Here is a 7,573-nt window from a genome sequence, read left to right as displayed (position 1 = left end):
AAATAAATATGAATGAGCAACATATATACCAGTGCCTTTACTGCTTAGAACACTTTGGTAGGTCTAAGTATCCCATCACATAACTTGTTAAATGAAGTGTTTATAACAAAAGATATTAAAAATAATAATTTAAACAAAATACTTAGCATCTTAGTAAAATATAGTGTGGGATATGGGATTAAAGTATATTTGATACCAGTATTTGCAGTAAACAGCATATAGTTTACCTTAAATATGCAAAGAGAGATATAGTAAGTAAAAAGGATTAAAAAAAAATGAAATGTAGGAATGTCATTTCACACAGTGAGTCCATAGGAAAGGATTCATTAATAAGATTGCATTCAGCATCCTGGATGGCTTGAATCACTACATCATATCTAGACTTGCACGTTTGTCTTCATTTAGAATTGACCAACTCGATGCCGAACAAGTTTGGCTCAGTGGTAGAGCATCGGTCTGTGGACTGAAAGGTCCCAGGTTCGATTCCAGTCAGGGGCATGTACAGTACGTTGGTTGTGGGCACATCCCCGGTAGGGGGTGGGCAAGAGACAGCTGGTCAATGTTTCTCTCTCATTGACATTTCTAGCTCTCTATCTCTCTCCCTTCCTCTCTGTAAAAAAATCAATAAAATATATGTTTAAAAAAAGAATTGACCAACTTGAGATTTGAATAGCATCAAGCAGAAATATATTATACAAACATTATACTATTCTTTGGTGTATATATGGTACCCATCTCTGATGCCTCTTTGACCCATTCTGTCTTCAATGTTTCTTCTACCCAGGAAGGTGCAGTAGACATCAGATCCAGCGCCTGAGCAGGCATCTTGCTGGAGATGAGTGGACAATAGTTCTTTAAAAGTACCTCAAGATCTATATGATTCTATTGTAACCTGGCTTTTTGGAATATTTCACATTTAAGTGTTGAACAGGTTGAGATAATTGCAATATTCTCAACTTTCCCAAAATGCATGCTTTTAATTTTCACTGTGTATTTATCCAACCTCTCCCCTCTACTAACTAATTGATCATATACATGGGTCCCAGGGAAGACTCTGCAGAGACATCTGGCTGGGCTATGGTCAGGGTAGTAGAGTTTATTGGCCTTCCAGTTAATAACCTTTAGGTATCATTTTAGCACCAACTGTTTGCAGCTGTATTTGGGATGTAGGATTGTGAAACATATTTTTAAAATTAGTCAGGTGTTCCCTTTGCCAGTTACTAAAGCCCCCCAAACATTCAATCTCAAGATACTATTATATTAACTTTTATAAATGATGATAAAACATCTTGTTTTGAGATATTACCGGAGACATGAATTAAAGCCACTTTAATTTTGAAAATATATATTTTAAATGTTGAAAATACATGTGTTCTTTCCCATCCATAGTCAATGCATTTATTGTTGTCCTTGTTATTGCTATTCTCATCCCAAAAAAGCAGACGAACCCCTACGAAAGTTTGGCTTGCGGTTAAGACTGGTGGTGAAACACACAGCAAGAGTGCATGAAAGCTGTGTTGTAGATACAGGGCAGGCCACCAATGCAAGCCCAAAATGGTTTGAGAGAGGAAGGAAGAACACTGTCTTGGGTTTTATTAGAGTCCGGGGGAAGGTTTGGGATGAAGGTTCCCAAATGCAAACGAGGACTTGCTTTTCAATTTCCCACCTGCACCAAAGAGGGAGAACCCAGATTTTCTATCAACTTGTCCCAGTGTGGAGCAGAAGGAACAGAGAGGGGTGAGACCTAAAAACTGCCAGCAAACTTAAGAAAAGTGGATTTAGGCCCCTTGTTACATTCTTTTATTAGTTAAAACAAACATAGAGAAATGTACGTACTCTTTATGATACTATTGGACTCAGAGAGTAAACTGTAGGTGATGAGAGGGCACTCAGGGGTGCATTCTGGTAAGAAGGATCTGAAGGCCTATGGGTCTAGGCACTGGGCTAGAGGACTCCCTCCTACTAAAAGACAGAGAAGCCCAGCAGAGCACTGTCTATAAATCCGCTTCTCTATTTTAATTTTCTAGACATGCAACCTGGGGTTGGTGGATGGGCAGGAGAAACTCATGAAGTTAAAATTGATGCCACCCACACATCTCTTGGAAATATCTTCCTAACTGAGCCTCGCATGCCTTCCAAATCACCTTGCCTCAGCCATGACAGAAGTCTAAGCTTCTCTGGGCCATCATCTTCAAATGAATTTGTAAGCCCTTGTTACACAATTCTTCAGTGATATCCATCTCTGATGCCTCTTTGACCCACTAAAATCTTCCACTCTTCTCTCCCCAACACAATCTCTCAAATTTGCAAAACTCTCTTTATCTCTTCTTAATCATCTTTCTCAGGGTTATATCCCTCTTCTTTCTCTTTGGAACCTAGCTACTCCTACCTTTCTTATTGCCAGGCCCAAAAATACCTTTTAATTTTTCTCAACATTCTATCCCATGCTTCATGCACCATAGTAAGTAGAGTAGATGTCCTACTTGGTTTTATGTGGTGTTCCAGGTGACAGGTAACTGTATCTCTCTCTCTCTCTCCCTCTCCCTCTCTCTCTCTCTCTCTCTCTCTCTCACACACACACGCACAAGCACACGCATATGCACACGCACACGCACACACCTGCACCTGTGCCAACTGCTACCCGTCCTACAAAGGACGAGGCTCACTATATTAAATATGGCAATTTTTGTGTGGTGCACATTGGATTGATTTTTTAAGAAAATTTTTCTTCTGTCTTTGCTATATTCCTGAGTTCTGACATATCCTAGTTAACTTTTAACTTTTTTTCTCTTACAAAGTCAATACATTTATTTTTTAAAGACTGGACATAATATAAACTAAAACTAAACAACCATATAGACTTGAACACTTGAAGCGTTCTTGGGTGCAATTGATCATATGGTGTGTTTTAAATAACTGACTCTTAATTGGCACAAAGAAAATAAAGGTTAATTGCCCTATAATTTACTGGATCTTCAGAGAATTCACACATCCTGTTGACTTATCCTTTGCACCTTTTCATAATTCTAAATGCAAACAAGCTTAGCTACCTTTGAAAGTATATATTTTTTCTAGCCATTTATTGTGTATACAGTTTTGTTCTATGTCACAATATATAAAAAGTCATACATTTTAAAAACAAGTTTTAGCTTGTGATGTGCTTTACATGAAAATATAAATATTCTAATTGTACTCATTTTGGCAGCACATATACTAAATATTCAAAATGTGGAACAGAAACCAGGCTGTGATCTACATATGTGCAGGTGAGATTGTTGATCTTGGGGCTTTTAACCTGTGCTGGGAACACGTGGAAACATGTCTCACACTTGCCGGAAGGGACCCTGGCTCATGTACTGACACCAACTCAGATAAATACACCATTCTCAACTGCTGTGCCTCAGAAGCCATCCAAGCAATTTTAAAATCAATTTGATATTTGACAGAGAGCCATTGCGGTTCCCATAGGAAAGCAGAGACATGCTGAGGCCATTTAGTGTGAGTAAAATTCTGACAGCAACATTTTTGCTCAAGTTCAGTATTTGTAGCATTTTTTCCCCTCCAAGATCATTTGAGACGGGCATGATGATAGTCTATCTTCCAGGTTAAAACAGCAAAAATCTATTATCTCAATCTCAGCAGGAAGGCACTTAGTGGATGCTTTCTACTTTAAAGGAAAAATTAAATTATTGCCAAGATCAGAAATTATGATATGCAGTCAAAGGTTGATTCCAAATTATCTGCCAAATGTTTGGCATAAAGACAGTGGCCACTGCCATGAAATTTAGCAAAGAGGAAGCTTCAGGAAATAACATACATCAGGCAGCAATTTTAGTTTCACTATCCCAACATCATTGCCTATAGCATTTAATCATATGTATTGAATGATGATACTAAATCAATGTATTTCACTCTATATGTTTCAGATTCATCTGAATTTATTTTGGGTTTAAATCACCCACTATGTATTTCATAATCAATATTATCAGTTGTAGCATCAATAGTACTGAGTACTAGAAATTGACATTTCCTACCCTGACCTCAGAAATTCTAGTATATATAAATATCTTTTTCTCTTCACTTCTCAGAGAAACATTGCTATTCATTTAAAAGGGAATCCAATACTACAACTACAGTAAAACATTTTCTCCATGTTCATTAAACCCTTACATCTCATTCTAAATGCCCTGAAACATTTTAAGATATAATTGTCATTTGCAGGCAAAATCTGATTTTAAACATAAATTATCATTTTTTTACTACATCATACTAATATTAATTAGGTAAATGTGTGGTGGGTCTATGTGGATAGATAGATATGGAAGTAATTAGAAAGAAATATATTTTAGCTTAACAATACACAAACCAAAAATTCCTCTCAGAATGAATTAAATTTAGATAATGTATACACTCTACTCATAATTTGTTTCTTCACATTTACCTTTTTTATTATTTTTTATTGATTGATTGATTTGAGAGAGATAGAGAAATATCAATTTGTTGTTTCACTTATTTATGTATTCTTTGGTTGATTCTTGTATGTGCCCTGACCAGGGATTGAACTCACAACTTTGGCATATTGGAAATATGTTCTAACCAACTGAGCTACCAAGCCAGGACTTCCTCACATTTCTGTTGTATGAAGGCAAATGGAACCTGCTGGGGAAAGTTTAAAAACAATGCTATTAATTTCTCTCTTACAACTCAATAACCAAAGATTAAAAATTGGCAAAGGACTTGGGTAGAAATTCTTTTAAAAAAGATAAAAATGGCGAGTCAGCACATGAAAGCAGATGCTCAAACAACATTCTGTATATATTCTAGATAGTAGACCCTTATGGTAAATGAGGTATAGGACTGGCAAATATTTTTTTCCGTTCTATAGATTGCCTTTTCACTTTATTGATCATTCCTTCTAATGCACAAAAGTTGTTTGGGTTTGTTTGTTTTTACTTTAACAAGGCCAGTTTGTGTTTTCTTTTATAGCATGTGCTTTTATAGTAATACCTAAGAATCCATTGCTGAAATCGAATGTTGTGATTTTCTTCTAAGGATTTTATAGTTTAAAGCTTGTAAGAGCTTTTATGGTTTAAAGTTTGAGATATTTGACTCGTTTCAGGTAATTTTTATTTAATTGTGTGAGGTATGTTCCAAGTTCACTTATTGGCAGTGAACCCAGCAAGGTTAATTGATAAGACAACTTTCTACCCAGTGAGTAATCTTGGATTCCTTTTGGAAATGAATTAGTCATACATATATGGATTCATTTCTATATTCATTCTATTCCATTAGTATATTTGTCTCTCCTTATGCTCGTACCACAGTATTTTGATTATGGTAGCTTTGTAATATGTTATGAATTTGGGTCCATGAGTCCTTCAACTTTGTTCTTCTTTTTCAAGATTTTTGGCTATAAATAGCCTCAAAGAGCTCATTGAAATTCCATAGAAATTCAAGGATTAGCTTTTCTATTGCAGTAAAAGGTCATTAGAATTCTAATAGAGGTTTTATTAAATCTGTAAATCACTTCAGGTATTATTGTCTTTTTAACAATATTGTCTTCCAATTCATGAATATGGGGTTGCCTTTCCACTTACTAAAATATTTTTTAGTCTATTTCAGCAATGTTTTATAGTTTACAATATACAAATACTTTACCTCCTTGGTTAAATTTATTCCTAGGTATTTTATTTTGGGGATGTAATTAAAACTAAAATTGCTTTCTTAGTTTCTTTTTAAAAATATATTTTTATTGGTTTAAGAGAGGAATGGAGAGGGAGAGAGAGAAAATTAGAAACATCAATGACGAGAGAGAATCATTGATCAGCTGCTTTCTGCACCCCACCCCGCCACTGGAGATTGAGCCCACAACCCAAGCATGTGCCCTGACTTGGGAATCAAACTGTCACCTCCTGCTTCATAGGTCAATACTCAAACACTGAGCCCTGTTTGCCAGGCTCTTAGTTTCTTTTCAGACAATTCGTTGCTAGTGCATTGAAACACAACTGATTTTTAACCTCCAATTTGCTAATATATTTAGATCTAATATTTTGTGATTTCTTTAGGATTTTCTGTTGTAAATGTGATCATGAAGCTTGTGAATAGTCACCCACAAACAGAAACAGACAAACATGATTCTTTGAAAATAAGGTGTACTCTGCTTCCTCCAGTGGAGGACCTCTGGGTATATAGGCTGTTTTCTTTGATACCTCTACAAATCCAGGGAGACTTTGGGTCAGAGACACACAAAATACCATGTACTCTCTTACCTTTATTTTTTAAGTTACCTTTTCTTCAAAAATTTCACTGAATACTTTTATGCTGTAATCCTTTATTTATCATAGTTCTGCTAAAGTTGATACTGACTATTTTTTCTCAAATTTGTAATGTGTTTGTGGAAGCTCTGGTCTTTGAGCTTCCTATATGCCTTTGCTTTTTCATGGAAATCAAAACCAGTTAAAATTTGACAACAGTAAGTAAAACAGGTGTTTTATAGAGTATTTTTAGGTTAACCAAAGAAATTATTCTGTAAAAAACTTGATCCCACCAAATCATCACAGAGAGAGCAAAAAGCTCCTTAAAAGCTGAAAGCAGACTCATCAGGAGGGTGTTGCCATCATAATAATTCAGATCCTACTTCTTTACATTCAAGTGTTCCTATTCAATGTTCAAATTCTAAGGTCTGAAGATCTTGTTGCGCTCTAACCCTGGAGTTGATAGGGTAGAGTTAGAAGATTGATTCTTAGTGATAACAAGGAGTGGAAAAGGAAAAGTTGTCTAAAGAAGAGGATTCCACTCAGAAATAAAAATGAAATGTCTCCTAAAACACAGAGTTCTATGAATACAAAAAAGACTGCATATAAATCCTCACTCCCAGTCAGGGATCTTCTGAATATATGTGCACAGTAGCATATTGTTCTAGTGCATAGAAATGCAAATCCATTTCTGTTTGATTTTAGAACCTTCTTTGGGAACCCAAAGAAATCAATTAGTTTCTGAAGACAACACTGCTGTGGTCCTAAGATTCAGTGAGTGTCTCAAAGCTCATCACAACCTCATGCAGAGATGGTGCAGATTTACAACAAACCCTAGTCTGCCCTAAAAACATCACTTTTTTTCTTAGTGTGAAATCCATGATGGTAAACAAGACTACTAAAATCCTGTCTATACAATACTAAACAGGCTATTTTATTTAGATTTTACTTCCTAAATTTTGTTTCAAAAGCATGCATATTAATATCAAATGTTTTTGTTTAATGTATTGTTAGTGTACAGTAGTTTTATAAAATGACTGAGGGAGAAAGAAATAATTACAGATGCTTTGTTAAGCTTTACCATTAACTTCTCTTGATAATATTAAAAATTGTTCTGTGTAATGTGTTTAATTATCCATGCTGTTCTTGTGCTACTTACTTGCCATTCAGTATTTTCTTCATTATAGTACATTATTTTGGATATGTTACTATTTCCACACATGGGTCCGAGAATGCATTTTTCTTTATTTTCAGTACATTTCTGTTTATGCTTACAACAATAGCAAATGCAAATGTTTTCCTTTGTCATAGAGAATAAA

Source organism: Pipistrellus hanaki (genome assembly GCF_964339955.1).
Source record: "Pipistrellus hanaki genome assembly, chromosome: 6".
In the NCBI taxonomy this organism is placed as follows: domain Eukaryota; kingdom Metazoa; phylum Chordata; class Mammalia; order Chiroptera; family Vespertilionidae; genus Pipistrellus; species Pipistrellus hanaki.
Note: the sequence above shows the minus strand (reverse complement) of the source record.